Raw genomic sequence first — 16,751 nt, 5'->3', positions numbered from 1 at the left:
ATATTGGAGAGGCAGGGCTCTCATGGGCAAGGCTTTGCTGAGCTGAGCTTTCCATTGAGCTTTGTCTCTTCTGGCTTGGACCTGACAATGTCCAAAACCCAGCTTTGATTTCTCTGGGGTTTTATAACTCAGTTCTGCATGACAGCAAAGGCAGAGATACATCCTCATACAGCCAGATGGAAAAACCTCCTGATTCCACCCAAAAAAACTCCAGAAGGAATAGAAAAGGATTTGCCCATTTTGTTTTCCCAGGATCGTGCTGCAACTTACACTACTTTCATTTCCAAAGGCTATTTTCACCCCAAAGTGACTGTTGTGGTGGGTTTTTTTTTCCCATCCATCCTCTCCCCACACTTGCAGGTTTAATTTATTTGGTCCAACAAGAAGATATCCATCTGGACATCAAACTGAATTCCACTGAATCTCCTGGACATTGATGGCATGAGGGGCACCACAGATTGACTGCTGTGGTGAGTTTTTCAATCCATCCTCTCCTCACACTTGCAGATTTAACGTATTCGATTTCAAACCAGAGAACACAGGCTGGGCCACCAAACTGAATTTTATTTAACCTCCTAACACAAAGAAACCAAGCTCACTGATAGCACAAGGAGCAGTGGATGATTGCCCTGTCTCGATGCTCTAGATATGGTCCCTTTTATTGGAAAATTCCAGCAGTTCTCCAGCAATTCCCACGTCTGCTGCACCCCAAGGTGACTGCATCCCTCCCAGTTAGATAACAATTATTGGCAGATATAAATAGAGGTTTTCTGCAGCAATATTGTTTAGTATGCTAAATGTTGCTTTAATTTGCTGGTTCAATTGGAACTGAATTCCTGTCATGCACAGAGCAAAATAGATCAATTATATTACTGCTAATTATTGTTATTATTTTAAACTGTGCTTCTCCAGCAGATTTAACAAATTTGTCAATCCAGCTCGTTCACCTTCTCGAAACAGAACCTGGCAGCCTTGCATGCAAATTAGCCCAGATTTTCAACAATAATTGCAACTCTTTTGTAATTATCTCACCCTAGACAGTCCCCATTTATCACTTCTAGGCCTAAAGGCTCCAACATCTTCATTTTCCCAAAGTATTGATACCTTGTCCTATACATTAGGAACAAAAAAATTGCATTTTGCAGCAATCCTTGTTGTCAGGGACAAAATAAATGGGAACAAATATCAATATTTGGGAGAAAACATATTTACAACCTGGTCAGAAATTTCTTGCTGGAAAACCCAACTTTTCCAGCAATATTTGAAAGTAATATGTTAAAAATACCAGCAAATATCTTCATGTTTCCCCTGGCTCTGATAAATAGCCTTTTAGATCTGTGTTTCTAGCCCCAGAATAAAAGTTCAAAGCCCATAAACTACGTGACACCTTTTCCTGCCTGCCTCTAACTGCATCTTTTCTCCATCAGGATGCCTTTATCAGGAGGTCATAAATCACAGGCATTCCCATTAGGGAGCAGTGAGTGGGATAGGGCAGGTTTCATCTCCAGGTATTCACTTTTATAATTCACCGCTGCATTATTTACTCTTGTGGCTGCAATAATCCCTCTGAGGTCAAATATATGCACATATAAACCAGCCTCAGAGCTGAGAAAAATACAGAATAAAAACCTGGATGTAATGGTGATGGGTGGGCAGAAATTCTGTGAGTGTTTGTGAGGGTTTCTGAAGGCTCTGGGTGGTTGGATTTCCTCATGGGTTGGACACTGGGAAGAACAAGGAGGTAAAAATTGAAGAAGTGAAAGGCAGAGGCTGTTCTGCCCCAGGGAAGATGAAGAGGAGCACAAACCCTGCCCAGGACAGAGGGGACAGGCAGGAAATCTGGAACCACAGCCCTTCCCAAGCACAACAGAAGCAGGAAAACTGCAGAGATGAGCAGGGGCAATCAAGGAAGGGGAAAAGAGAAACAAATAATTCCATTTTTTGTGCACAAGCAATGGGTCTGCAGAAGCCCCATCCCTGAACTCCTGCAAATGCTTCATTCAGCTTGGGCACCAGGGAGATTGGCAAAGAAAAGCTTCCAAACAAGGTCAGGGAAATCCAGGGAGATACTCTGGGTTCATGAGTGGAAAGTGGGATTAAGGAATGGGTAAACACGCCTGGATAAATGGGATATTTTAGGGAAGGGTCCTTGCCCTTCAAAGATGGCACTCACACTTGACAAATCTGAGACATGAGGAGAAGAACAGTCTGTTCATGGTGCCAGATGTGGAGGGCATGGCATGGCGCTCAGTGCCAGATGTGGAGGGCACAGCCCATGGCATTCCATGGTGTTTGGTGCCAGATGTTGAGGGCACAACCCATGGCAGTTTTTGGTGCCAGAGGTGGAGTGCATGGCAGGGAGCTCAGTGCCGGATGTGGAGGGCACAGCCCGTGGCAGTGTTTGGTGCCAGATGTGGAGGGCACAGGACATGGTTGGGTTTGGTGCCAGATGTGAAGGGCATGGCATGTGTCAGTGCTTGGTGCCAGATGTGGAGGGCGTAGCATGGTGCTCAGTGCCAGATGTGGAGGGCACAGCCCATGGCCCTGGGCTCACTGCCAGCCAGAACACCAGAATGCAACACTTACCATGAAAACCACAAAAAACCCACTCTGAAGACTAAACACAAAACACCAGTTCCCCACTCCAGAGATCACCACTGTCACACATCCCTGCATCTCAGACCCGTGTAATGAAGAGGAGCCACGCAAACCCAGACAAAATGGAATCAATGCAAAGCAGAATGATGTGGAAAATTCTGGGAAGGAGTGTTCTCCTGGCTGCAGAGATGCTCACACACTCTCCTTGCTTCATGAATATGTAGAAACAAGAAGGTTGCCTCCAAATGTCAGCCTAAATGGACACACTTTTCCTTCCTATAAATATCCCATTTTATTCTGAGGCAGTGGAATGCAGACAAGTTACAGCTCAGACCTCCAAAGCCCCGTTTCCTGCTCCTCCAAATTGGTTTATTTGGACTGTAAATTCTTCTGGGCTCCGTGATAAAGATCCTTTGCTTTCATCTTCCCTGAAGGTTGCCAAATCCCAGTGATAGGGTGACCTGGAAAATAAGGGGGGGATTGTTGTAAATATTTCACACTCTCTCTGGAACCAAGAGCAACAACTGATGCTGGAGTGAGGGGAATTGCAGGGACTGATGGGATCAGGGAGAATCAGGTGTGGGGAGAGCTCATTTTGTTAGCAGCTGGCAAAGAGAGATTTTGTCCTTGGCAAAAAACACTCTGAGGACTAAACACATTCGGTTTGGAGAGGAATTGTGGATCAGATGAAAATGACAGTGTGATGTTAATTTTCTTATCCTGCTCCTAGAGGGTAAATTTGGGGTTCTCTCATTCCCAGAGAGGCCTGGGTTTCAGCCAGCCCAGGGGATCTTTGCTGTTCTGGACTGGAGGAGAAACTGGAATTGCACTGGGAAGCCATGCCACTGCATGTGCACACCTCTGTCCAGGCAAGGTGGGAATGTCACTGGGGGAACCAACAGGAGAATTCCCCCTCCTCTCCATCAAGACAACATGTCTGTGACTGTTAATGGGATTTACCATCTTCCCGAGCCCTGTCCACTGCTAGGCCTGGCTGACGCCCAGTATCCAACAGGAAAGGGACAATAATTCATTTGGAGTCACTCATTTGATTACTTAGGGCTGGGTTTTCCTTGGTATTTAATTTTCCTGGGAGCAGAAAAGTGGTTTAGGGAGCCTTGCAACTTTGCCGTGCTTCCTGACTTCTTCCTGCAAGTCCGCCCTGGACAAGGGACTGCACTCCCAGCAGCTCCCATGAACAGATGAGATTTCCATGTACTGAGCCACAGCTCTCTGGAGGTGAATGGCCTCTCACCCAGGCCAGCCCCTTTCTTTTCCCAAAGAAAGAAACAACCAGGATCAGCAATTCTGCATGTTTCAGGAATGGTCTCCAGCTTGGCTTGGGGCAAGAGTGCCCCAGTTGTGGAAGCAGTGGCTGTCCCTGAGAGGTGTTGAGTGCTGCCACCTCATTCTGGGCTTCCTGATCATCCTGTTTGGATACTCAACCATTCCAGAAAGCGGGTCCAAGGATACCCTCATGCCAAATCACTCATTGTGTCTCAAATTGTCTCATTTCCTGAGGGTTTCATCAACGAAATCACCATGGCTCTCCTGATTTGTCCAGCATCAAACACCTCAAAACTGCAAATGCAAGACCAGGGGGCATCTGAGAAAATCTGGGGCATAACACTGGCTCTGCAATGTTAGAGCAAAAAAAAAAAAAAAAGAAAAGAAACTCTCAAAAATTGCATTTTGAGATGGCTCTCAAGGAAAAAAAAGTGCACTGACAAATTCCAAGTGAAAACTGGGATTTGGTTCTATTTATACCTTCAGCAAATCCACAGACAATATAAATGAATTTGAGATACAAAATGGAACGAGTTAGGCAGACTGGTGAGAGAGAGTTACATCCCTTCCAACAGCAGCATGCAGTAATCCAGCCAAAATATTTCAGAACTAATTACTCTCCAGCCTTCTAATCCCTGGTAGAAAGGAAAAAAACACCCCACCCCATATATTTTGGGAAGTTCATTGGAAGCGTCTGTTTAAGATGTTGTTAATCCTTCATTGCAAACTCATTGGCCGGGTGATAATGAACCAGCCCTGGTTGTGCTCAGCATGCTGAGACCTAAACCTCATCTTGCTTAAAGCTGATTATTCCCTACAAAGCAACACAACTCAATCCCTTTTCTTCTTGCTTCGCTTTTGTTTCTTCTGGTGAGAACTTTCTCATTCCTCCTTCGCTTTTCCAGCCGGCAGCTGGCAGCAAAAAACGGCTTTAATCTCAAATTTCAGGATCAATATGGAAGGGCACTATTGATTTTGGCACACCGGGATGACCCCAGGGGTCCACAGCAACCACTGAGGACTTTTTGATGTTCCTGGACCTTCTTCAAGTAGAATTTCTAACAAGCTCCCACCCTCCTGAAGCCCAGCCAGGAGCAGAGTTTGCTTTGCTGAACAGCAGCACAGCAGGGTCCTGGCATCTTCCAGAGGAGAGGCGTCTCCCTCTGGAGCTCAGAGCAAGGGGAAAAACACCCTCATGACTCAGACAGGTTAAAGGAATCATTAGAACCTCATTTCCCTGGAAGGACACGGTGCTGAGGAAGCACCCAGGCCGTGTCTCTGACCAGCTCCTGCCATCCCTCTTCCAAGAGCATTTGCCAGCACCTCAAATCCTAGACTTCCTTACTTTGGAGTGCCTGCCTTGAGTTCTCTTGGACCATCTGGGTTTTTCTGTGATTTTTAATGATATTTTGGAGAGGTCTGGATTCAATTCTTCTAACGGCCCAGCTAAGATCACTCCTGCACTTTGGGGTGAGTTTGGGATGCTGCCCAGAGCAAACAAAAGAGGAGCTATGGGGTTTTACTTTTGCTTTTTGCTTTTTTGCTCCTATGAATGTGACGAATTTCTGATTTATGCTTGTGGAGTCTGTACAGTTTTTTTATCTGATTAAAGAGGGATGAGGAAGGAAATGGATTGCTTGGAGCTGCCAGGGCAGCATCCGTCTCTTCCTCCAGACTGCTGCCGGCTTGGGACAAATTAAAAGTCCTCCCAGTGCTCAGTTTTTCACACTTTTGGAGGTCACCCACACCAGAATTCCATGAGTCACCAAGCTGGGGGCCTGTCTCTCCCTCCAGCAGCCCTAAAATCTGTGTGACCACCCTGAGGAGAGCAGATGTGAGGCTGACGTGTCCCATCAGGTCTGTCTGCCTGTCAGATATCCAAGTAGAAGAGGAATCACTTTCTTACCCCCAAAAAACATCTCAAGACACTTAAAAGTGAGGTTTTGAAGGAGCTGGTCTCAGGTCTGGTCCTGCAGAACATTTCTGGGGGGTGGGGTGGAGACTTCCCAAACCATGGGACTGTAGAGGATGGGGTTTGAATACAGGAGGATGCTGATAATGTAATAAAAAGGTCTGAAAATAAAACTAGAACAGAATTTATCAGGGATAAGGGCAAAGTCTTACAGAGGGACCACAGGGATGAGATCCTGTCTGCCAATAACAACTGGAAAGGTCTGGGGGATGTCACCCATCAGGCACAGCCCTCAAGCACCAACTTCCCATGGCTGTGAAGAGGGTCTGGATCCTTCCAGGGGTGTAAAACAGGGAGGCCAAACCTGTATGATAACTGGGCTGGGCAGGGGTCTCCAGGCCCTCTTCCCCAGATTTCCCAAGGACCTGGATGGAGGGAACCAAGGAGGGCAACAGGAGTGGGCAGAGAGGTAAAAAATACACTAAGGTAGGAAAAATTGAGGGAATTGGGGGTGATTAATGCACAGAAGAGAACATTACAGGGAAAACGTGCCACACTATGGGAACACAATTTTAGTGCAGGCAAAAAGAAAGGTTTGGGTCCGTGGGTCCAGGGAGGAGAACGGGGAGGGAGGTGCAGCACGTTCTGGGAAAGGGACACATCTGAAGGATTGGTGTGTCTTGCAGGCAAAAATATCTCCATGCTGGTGGGTGGAACTGGAGCAGAAACAGTGAATGATTCCTCCAAATATTGGTCCAGAATTATTACTTTATTTTTTTTTTTTACAGGAAAGTCTCCTATTTTTTAGTTTTTCTGACCTTTTTCTTCTGAAGAGGAAAACCAAGCCTGAACTGTGCAAACTTTACCTTGTGACACACTGAGATGGGCAACTTCAAGTCAGCCTCATTGTGCAGCTAAAATAAACCAAAACAATGCTGGGAGGGAGTGTCTTTTCCTTTTCTTTCACTCTGGAAACCCAAGATGAAATATTTCCACTGGCCTGAGCAGCAGCACCACAAACTGCTCCACATTCCCTGCTCGCTAAAATGTGCTCAAGCATGGCCAGACTCCTGCTGGCAGTGGGATGGAGGGGGAGAAGAACCAGTCTGGATCCTGCAGATTATCTTGGGGTGGAGGAGCTGCTCCTGCCATGCTCCCTGGTCCAACAGGAGGTTGAAATTTTGCTTTTTCTGTGTGTTTTGAAGTTAGTGAGAGCAGTGTCTGGAAGTTTCTGAGCAGGGAGTTGGCCTGTAAGCAATTATTTGGTGAGAGAAGATGTGTATGTGGCTGGCAGAGGGGCTTTCACTCACACCTCACCCATCAGGGCTCTTGCAGCTGCTTGGGAAAGAGTTTTTGTTTGGCATTTTGTGGCACTGCCAGCAGAAACTGAGCTGTTAATGATGGGTACAAAGCACCCTCTGTGTGCCCAATCCCAAATCCTGAGCTCTGGAGAGGTGGGAAATCAGATGTGAGCATCCTCCTAAACCACAAGGTTTCTTTTGAGCCCTGGAAACTTTGTAGGCAAGCAGAAAAAGGCGAAGAGATAACAAAGGGTTCCCTTCCCTGAGCAGAACAATAAAGGCCACTCGTTTATCATTTGAATTTCTTGCCTAATGAAATTGGATACAGTCTGAACCCCCCCTATGCCAAAGGCTAATTCGTTTCCACGTTTGAAATGCGTGTTATCAATTACTGACTGCAGATCTAACGATTTCCAGAGCTGCTTTGGATTCTGATACCAGAGCCTTTGAGGATTTATTGATGAGGAGTCTATAAAGTCAATTTTGAACTGTGCATTCAATTCATCTCAGGACTGTGCACCCAGCTCTTGGGGCTTTGAGTCACAGCTCAGCCAGACACATAAATATCTGCTTTTTCTCCTCAGCACACTTTGGATGCCATCTAAATTCAGGAGTTGCTCCACATCTCCTGGAGGACCATCCTGCCAGGACATGGGTGAAATGCAGCAGTGTCACAGGGAAGGTCACACCCTCTGCTACTCATTTTGGAAGTCAGAAATGTCCACTGTGCCTCTCCAGGCTCCAATATTTGTGAGTCCTCTGAGAGACTGGATAATTACCTGATACTGATTTAATGAGGGCAGAACCCAAAGTGCTCCCCAGCTTTGCTCTCAGGAGCAGGTGGATTCCCTAAGCTGAACCATTACATCTACCTGATGCAAGCAGCAAGAGCAGTAGCTTTAAACCCGAATATCTGTTTTTTCAGACTCAAAATGTGCACCTGAGTCGGTGATGTTATCACAGGATGCCATAATAGCAGCAAGAGGAGCTGTCCCTCCCTTGTGCCCTCCATATTCTGCAGAAATACCTTTCATACCTGTGGGGTTTTAGGTTTTTCACCTCTTATTGACACATTTACAGGCTCATGACTCAGGGTGGCTCTGAAAAGTCTCCTGTCACACCCTGCTTTAGCCTGAAGCAGGTGACAAAGCCACAGCTTTGGGACATCAGGGCTGGCCACCAGTCCCAAATTATCGGTGGCAGTGCTTGCACCATCCTGGGAAAACTGGGGCAGGTTTTCCTCTGGCTGGGGATTTGGGAGGGCAGTTTTAGGATTTTTGCTTGCTTTTGACCAACACAAACCTTGCCCTGTCATCAGCTATTTGCAAACCTTCCACCTGTGCCTGGCTTGGTCCCCAGAGCCTCTGATTTTCCCTTTCTCCCATTTGCACTTGGTGAAAGTGTTGGATTTGCCTTCCATGGTCTGGCAGAGGGAAGGCCAATAATAACAGGGCTTTTTTGCTCCTCCTGAGCAGAGGGATGGGGATTTATAGGGTTTCTGGTGGGGCTGTGTGTGAACCCCTTTGTGCTCATCCATCTCACTGGGATGTGTCCCACTGGGGTCTCTGGAACCTTCCTTAAGGACACCCCAGGCAGAACCAGAGGTGCAGAAACTCCTGTGAGTAGATCCACTGAGCTCCTACCAGAGGAGCAAGATGCTGATTTAATTAGGAGAACGGGTTTATTGGTGTTTATAAAAGAACAGATCCCGCTCTCATTCCCATATCCGTGCATGGCAGCACGCTTTGTTTTCCCCTTTCTTCTTGTATCTTATAAACCCAGCTCCACATTTTCCTAACAGGGAAAATTTATAGAGCCAGAGCTCCAATCATTATAAATCAGGCAGAGCACACAAACACAAGAGGGGAAAAGCAAGCGAGAACATTGCAAATCATTCAGTGTCAATAATCTCCGTTGTTATTTGCAGCCAGCAAAGGAAATTGGACTTTTTAATATGTAACACATTAACCTGAGTGTCTGCCTAAATGGAGCTGCGTTTTTAATGTGTTGACATATTCACACAAGTGCTCTTTCTCTAATTCCCCCAACCTTAACATAACAATAATATTGTCAAATCATTAGCAGGCCCTTAAAGAAGGATTAATTCCCCCTAATGAAGCAGTGAGTTACACCCTTGGCTGTGGCCTGGCCACGCTGAACCCACAGCATCCATCCTGGCACACCTGGGGCTGCTCAGAGTTCAGGGATAGGGAATGCGTGTGCTGGGAAGGGTGAAAACTGGGATTCCACAGGTTTGGTGGGCTGGACTGCAACGACAGAGGCTGAATTCATGGAATGGTGGAATCATGGAATGGTTTGGGTTGGAAGGGACATTAAAGCCCATCTCATTCCAAGACATGGGATGCCTTCCACTATCCCAGGTGGCTCCAAGCCCCATCCAACTTGGACACTTGGACACTTCCAGGGATCCAGGGGCAGCCACAGCTTCTCAGGACAACCAGGGCCTCCCCATCCTTCCACAGGGAAGGATTCCTTCCCAATATCTATCCAAACCTGCTCTCTGTAATTTTGAATCCATTTCCCTTGTCCTGTCACTCCCTGCTCCAGCTCTTGCAGTGTTTTTCCTCTGGTGATGTGGTTCATTACCAGTGGGGGGATTTGTGCTCCAAGTGCCATGGCATGAAGTGACAATGCTCTGACCATGCTGCCATCCCACTCCAATCCCCTGGAACTTGTGCCCAGCTCCTTTGCAGGAGTCACAGAGGGGATGAGGAGAATCTGGTTTTAGGCAGGGTGTGAGCTCCACAAAGCTCAGCAGAGTGAAACACAGCTCTGGACAGAGGAGGGCACAAAGCTGATGCCCCTGAACACTGGGATCTGCTTCCCATAACTGCCCTGGAGAAGCAGGGAGTGGTCAGCTCTGCTCACCCCGCTCCTCCCGTGGCTCTCTTCATTTTGCTGCATTTTCCCCTGGTTTAATATGGAGTTTTTACGGGCAGAATGTGCTCAGGATGGTGCATAATGGGCCCAACTGTGCAGAAATGTCATGCATGCGAAATCTATGCAAAGCCCCTGCTATGCTTTTGCCTGAATCAATTTAAAGAAGACGCTCCATAAAACAGGATAAAGCCAGATTAAGTGCATACAAATGAGGCAGCCCAGGCAAGGCTTTCAGAATTTGTTGGAGACAGATGGAATACAAATGGAGGCAGGAATTGCACCGGTGCATGTGTAAAACACACTTGGCAGATCCACCCAGGGAGGTGGAGGGGGGAGAAGCAGCCTGAGGAGAAGTCCCCTCTGCAGGAGTCACCTGCAGGCAGAGGGGACAATAGGGCAGACATGAGGCCCATCTTCCTTCCCAGCTATGTGGTCTTTGGTTTTCCAGCAAATTCCCTGGAAAGCAGCACAGCTTTCTGTGGCATTATATGAATTCAGAGGGGGGGAAAGCCCATCAGCAGCACTGCCCGGCGTTATTTGCTTTGCTTCCACATTTATTTGATATTCCCAGATCATTTTCAGCTCCCTGCCCGCTGCGGCTTTTCCCCTGCCAGCGTGGAACAGGCTCCACAGGATGGGGATGCCACACGTGGCCAGGCTGGGATGCAAAATATCCTGTGAAATAAAGTGAGCAGATTGGGAACTTCTGTTCTCAGCTGAGAGCAAGGGAAGTGCATGGGAAATTGATGAAAGGGAAGACTTCCTTTTTTCTTAGGTGTTTTTTTTTTTTTTTTTTTTTTCACACAATTAGCTGCTGGAAATCAGTGCCAGGAGATTTTGCTGAGGCTGAAAACCTGGCAGGCTGCAAACACTGAATGGGACATTTACATGGGTGAGGAGCACACCTTGTGACAGGGATTTAGGGAGCCCCAGCAGGGGCTGTAATCCAACAGGTTTAGATCAGAGAAGGCTTTTTACATCAAATTCCTGAAGAAACGTGGTCCCACCACTGCTTTGCCAGTCCATGTCCATGTGGCAGCCTTTGGGCTCTTCCTTCAGTGAGTAATTTCTGTCTTCTGGCCATGCCCACTGGAATCACAGAATGGTTTGGGTTGGGATGGACCCTGGAGTTCATCCAGCTCCCAGGCCCTGCCATGGGCAGGGAACTTTCGACAAGACATGGAAGCAGCCACAGGCTCTGTAACTCAAAGATAATTCCCTTTCTGGAAGAGCTGTGAGATATCAGCAGTCAGGGAGATAAAGATGCTCTTCCAGTGGCTTCTGAGAATATCAGGATATCCCAGTTCATCCCTGCCTGGATATTTTGCTAAATCAGGAGGCAGACTCCTCTGGGCACTGCAGTACTCATGGAAACACTCCATGTTTTCCATGGGTACTTTGGGAAAACAAAGTGTCCTCGGGCTGTTGGGGAGAAACTGACTTGGAAAGGGAGCTCAGGGTCTCCAGGCTTGGAACCAGAAGTAAAAACCCCTGAGAGGAAGAGCTGCTGCTGTGTTTTGGGCATGTCCCAAGGAAGTAAAGGCTGGTGGAGACAAGGGTCTGCCCCAACCGGCACCAAAACCCATCTGTTCTTCTGTTTGGGGGCATATTTTAGGGAAAATTTATGCTGAATCTACTTAGACAGTCCTAAATATTTCACTGGCACTAGTGAAGATATTCCCACAGCTTCAAACCAAGCATATGGCCCTAGGAGGAAAGAGGAATTGGAAGTAATGACGATTGAACTCCAAAAAATATCTGCAGTCCCCTTTCAGCCAAAAAATAAAAAGAACATTTAATACTGATTATTTCAGAAAGTTAATTAATATAGGAACTTATGTAACTGGCAAGTCTGGACTTATTTTAAGGCTACACCTCAAATCCTGGAGTTGGTTTTGGGCCCAGCCATTCAGGAAGGACATGGAGGGGCTGGAGCGTGTCCAGGGAAGGGCACAGAGCTGGGGAAGGGAATGGAACACCAGGAGCGGCTGAGGGAGCTGGAAAGGGGCTCAACCTGGAGAAAAGGAGGCTCAGGAGGGACCTTGTGGCTCTGCACAACTCCTGACAGGAGGGGACAGCTGGGGGTGGTCGGGCTGTGCTCCCAGGGAACAGGGACAGGATAAGGGGAAATGCCCTCAAGTTGTGCCAGGGGAGGTTCAGGAGGAATTTCTCCATGGAAAGTGTTGTCCAGCCATGGCACAGCTACTCAGGGCACTGGTGGAGTCCCCATCCCTGGAGGGATTTCAAAATTCTGTGGATGTGGCACTTGGGAACATGGATCAGTATTGGCTTTGGCCTTGGCTGAGGAAATGGTTGGGCTCAATGAGTTTGGAGGACTTTTCCAAAATAAATTTTCCAAATTTCATGAACTTGTGATTCTGTGGGGTGTTTTTTTGTGATATGTGAGAGGTTTTTGTCAAACTGTTGTTCAACTATTCCACCCTTGGAGGGGAAATTCATGTGGCCAAGAAACACCTGGAAAACTCCCCCTGTGTGGGAGTTCACATGGTGATGGTCAGAACCATGTGGACGTTCATTCCCACTAAAAACTGGCAGCTCTCACAAGGACTGACTTTCCAAGTGTGAAAAACTGTTCCTGCTCCTCCAGCAGTCATTTTTCCTGAGGAAAACTGGGAGATGAAGCCACACAGGCTGGGAAAACACTGCCCATGCTTTTTATTTGTGTTTTTCTCTATATTCCCTTGGAATACAGCTCTGCCAGGGTCACAGCCATGTATTATCCTGCTCAAAACCAGGTGGCTCCATGAGCCAAGGGCTGCAGGGGCTTGGCTGGGCAGGAGGGAGGAGAAATCCCTTCCACCTGTGCTGTAGCTCTCGCTGCTTCAAGCTGAATAATTCAGGGTTTGGATTTTAATGAAGGTGTTTGTGCTGCTGACAATTTCCCTGCTTCTCTAGAACAACAAACCCTGCATTTAAACCTGACGTGAGCTTTGGCTGTGAGCCTGAACTGCTTCTTGTTGATTCAGGGAGTACCCAGAGATGCTGAGGGTGACCAGGAGGGCTTCTGTGGACTCCTCCAAGCAGGTTCAGAACTCTGCCAGGCTCAATCTGCTTCCCTTTGCTCCCTGCTCTGAGCAGGAGTATGGGAAGTGGCCTCAGACACTCAGGGTGCAGCTTCATGGAGGTTTTTCCTTAGTCCAGACCAAAGCTTCAGGAGGCAGAGACTTGGTGTGGGGAGTGGCTTGGTGGCTTGGCTCCCTGTGGACCTGGAAAAATGTGCCTGTGTCCTGTTTCAGAGCTCCACAGTTCATGGGTTGTTGGAACTCAGCACATCCCTCTGAACATCCAGGGTTGCCGAGAACCCGTTGCAAGGCTCAGAGACCCTGGCACGCTGCCCAGAACACCTGGGCATTTGATTTTGGCCCCTGGAGCAAATTGCCAGCTTTGTATGAGGACCTGAAAGTCACACAGGTTTGAATGGTGTAATAACAAAATGATCACAGGGTGAAAATGTAGATTTTGGGATTTTGGTATGGGGGTTATGGGGACAAGATGGAGGAATCTGGGTGTGTCCAGCCTTTCTTCTTGTTCTTGTTCTTGTTCTTGTTCTTGTTCTTGTTCTTGTTCTTCTTCTTCTTCTTCTTCTTCTTCTTCTTCTTCTTCTCCATTTTCTGCTGCGATGCTAGCACTTTGGGATTGGTCTAGAGTAGAAGTGCACTGTCTAACATAGGTGATAGGTATTGGGAATTAAGTGTAAATATGTTATACATTGTTTGTGGTATAAAAGGACAACACTGCCTCAGGGGTGGTCAGAGCGCCTGTGGCTGCCCTGCTGAGCAGATCTCAGCTGGGCAGAAAGAAAATTTTATGGATAAGAATTAATAAACAACTTCAAGACCAAAAAGTGAAGAGTCCAGACTCGTTCTTCAGATGCATGGGCCAAAGCAGAGACACCCTGCACATCTCGGGGCAGCAATTAACAACAGCAACCCGAGAATGGGTGGGATGGGAAACTCATTCCCTATCCCCTCCTTCCACAGCCCTCAACCACCCTCAGTATTCCACACACAGGCTTTGGAAAACCTTTAATCTTTCTCTTTTCTCCTTACAGACCAGAATGTTTCCAGTCCTCCTCTGCCTCCCCCCTCTCCCCATGAGGATTCCCATCCTTCCAGCTCTCCTAACCATGTTCCATCAAGGGACACTGTTCCCCAGTGATATCTCCTTTAACTTTGTTAGGAGTATTGAATGTAATTCTTTCAGACTTGTTTTTCATTGAAATATTCTTTTCCCCAGCATAAAGGATTTTTACAGAGATTTTTAGACTTCGATTTCACTTGATGAGCTGTTTTCTTGCCAAAGAAAATAAAAAGGAAGGAAAGGGAGAAGAGAGAGAGGGATGGATTTGGAATGTGCAAAAAGTAATGCTCCAGATTTTCTCCCTGTGACATGGTTCCCTTAGGAATTACCTCGCTGTTTCATTTCCATGTTTTTTATTGCTCAGCCTCTCAGAAATAACATTTCTTTGTTTAACAGCTGACCCAGCCAGGAATGCAAATCCAGCTTGCTCTGGGTTTGCATCACCTGAGGTTGGAGCAAAGCCTGTGCCCTGGGTTCCTGCTGCAGCTCAGCACAACCAGAGAGGGCTTTGGGATTCCCTGGGACACACAGTAGATGGGAAGCAGGGAATGTGACAACCCAGCAGAAAATAAATTATATTCCCTGGCTTTTGTGCAGATCCCAGGAGGACTTGGGAATATACACCAGATGGAATGTCCCTGGAGAACCAGAGCCAGAGAGGGGCCATAAAATGAGTCCAGCCATGTCCAGGCACCCCCTGGGACAAATACCCCATGAAATGGCCATTGTGAGGGAAAGGAGCCAACATCCCAGGCAGGACATTCCACAGGACTTTATACATCCCTAAGGAGAGATAATTCAGAGCTCTCCTCCCAGCCTCAGGAACTGCCATGCTGCCAGACAGCCAAAACAAGGGACAGCTTCCAGGTCAGACACGTTTCCTTAGACTCTGGAGTCCAATTCCAGCACCCTCACCATCCCAGCCACCTCACAGTTAGGACCACAGAATCATGGAGTGGTTTGGGTTGGAAGGGAACTCAAAGATCCTCTCATTCCATCTTCCACCACTACATCTTTTAATATCCCAGGCTGCTCCAAGCCCTGTCCAATCTGCCTTTGGACACTTCCAGAGATCCAGGGACAGCCACAGCTTCTCTGGACACCCTGTGCCAGGCCTCAGAACCCTCATAGGGAGGAATTCCTTCCCCATATCCCACCTAAATTCCTCCTCTTTCAGTCTGACCATGGGTTCATCAGAGCTGACAAAGAGTCAGGGCCTCTGGAGTTGTTGTGGCTCTCTGTCAGCTCCAGGATCCTGCTGAAAAGCTGGCAGTGTCCTGATAAAGCCTCTGCTCCTGACTGGACCTCAGGAAAGGGAATTTAGCACCACAGGAATGGCTAAAGAGAAGTTCCTGAGGGAGCCCTGGAGGTTCCCTGAACATTACAGAGCAGCAAGGGATGGAGGAATGAGAGATTTCACTTTCAGTGGCCTTAACAGAGAAACATGCCAGGGATGCTCCATAAATTCCATTGTAAAGCCGGAAGTTGGTGCCCAGAAAGGCCAAATAGTAAAAATTCTGGCCCCAAATCTGTCTCTTCCAGGTGTAATGCTTGAACTGGCACATCATCCTTCCCACCCCAAAGGCCTGGACCTGGGGGAGGTGACACTCTTGCCTTCCCCATAAAGGAGGAGGCAAATTACCCTGATGAGGATGAAGCCATCACCTTGGAGCTGCAAGAAACTCCACTCTCCCTGTCACTGACACAGGGCTCTCCTGTTTGTCATCCCCCCCTTCTTTAAACTGCAGTTTTGAAACAGGAATGTGTGAATTGAGATGGTTTAGTCCCTGTTTGGATAATGGAGAGTGTGTCCCACCCCATCCCAGAGCTTCCCTCAGCCTGAGGGGACACCCTGAAGGTCCCACTGCAGTCCTGCTGGTGGCAGATCCTTGTGGAAGAGCAGAAACCATTTCAGGAGCTGTGGAGAGGGAAGGGAAGGGAAGGGAAGGGAAGGGAAGGGAAGGGAAGGGAAGGGAAGGGAAGGGAAGGGAAGGGAAGGGAAGGGAAGGGAAGGGAAGGGAAGGGAAGGGAAGGGAAGGGAAGGGAAGGGAAGGGAAGGGAAGGGAAGGGAAGGGAAGGGAAGGGAAGGGAAGGGAAGGGAAGGGAAGGGAAGCCTTGTTTTCCTCCTGCAGCAGCAGCTGCCTGGAGCTCCTTTGGATGCTCATTTGCAAAATCACCCTTGGTCATTTATTTCAGAACCAGCTGAGGAGCAGCTGCTCCCATGAGAAATGTGGCAAATCCTCCACAGGGCTGTTTGGATTTGGGGCAGGGGATTTTTGGCAAACAAGAAGCGGTGAAGGTGACAGAAGCTGGTGGTTTGGATACAGAACAGCCAGAACCAGCTGCCTGCAGAGTTGCTGTGGGGCTGGAGCTTTGCTGGTTGGAGAACAGGTCCAGCCAAGCACAATTCCTTTGGGATTTATCCTGCAGTGAGCATTTCAAGTTTGCAGCTGCCTCCTCCTTCTTGCCCCAGTGGCACCACCTTACCCTCAGCTGTGCAGGTCCTGCAGGCTCTAAAGGCTCCAGTGGAGGTCAGGCTTTGGTGTCCAGGTGCCCAGCAATACCAGCTTCCCAAAGAGGCTCAGGAAAACCTCCTGGGAAAGGAGAGGAGGCCTGGCTCCTGTGAGAAAAGGCTGAGCTTTAGCAGAGCA

Source organism: Ammospiza nelsoni, chromosome 10, assembly GCF_027579445.1.
Source record: "Ammospiza nelsoni isolate bAmmNel1 chromosome 10, bAmmNel1.pri, whole genome shotgun sequence".
Lineage (NCBI taxonomy): Eukaryota > Metazoa > Chordata > Aves > Passeriformes > Passerellidae > Ammospiza > Ammospiza nelsoni.
This window is presented reverse-complemented; position numbering follows the sequence as displayed.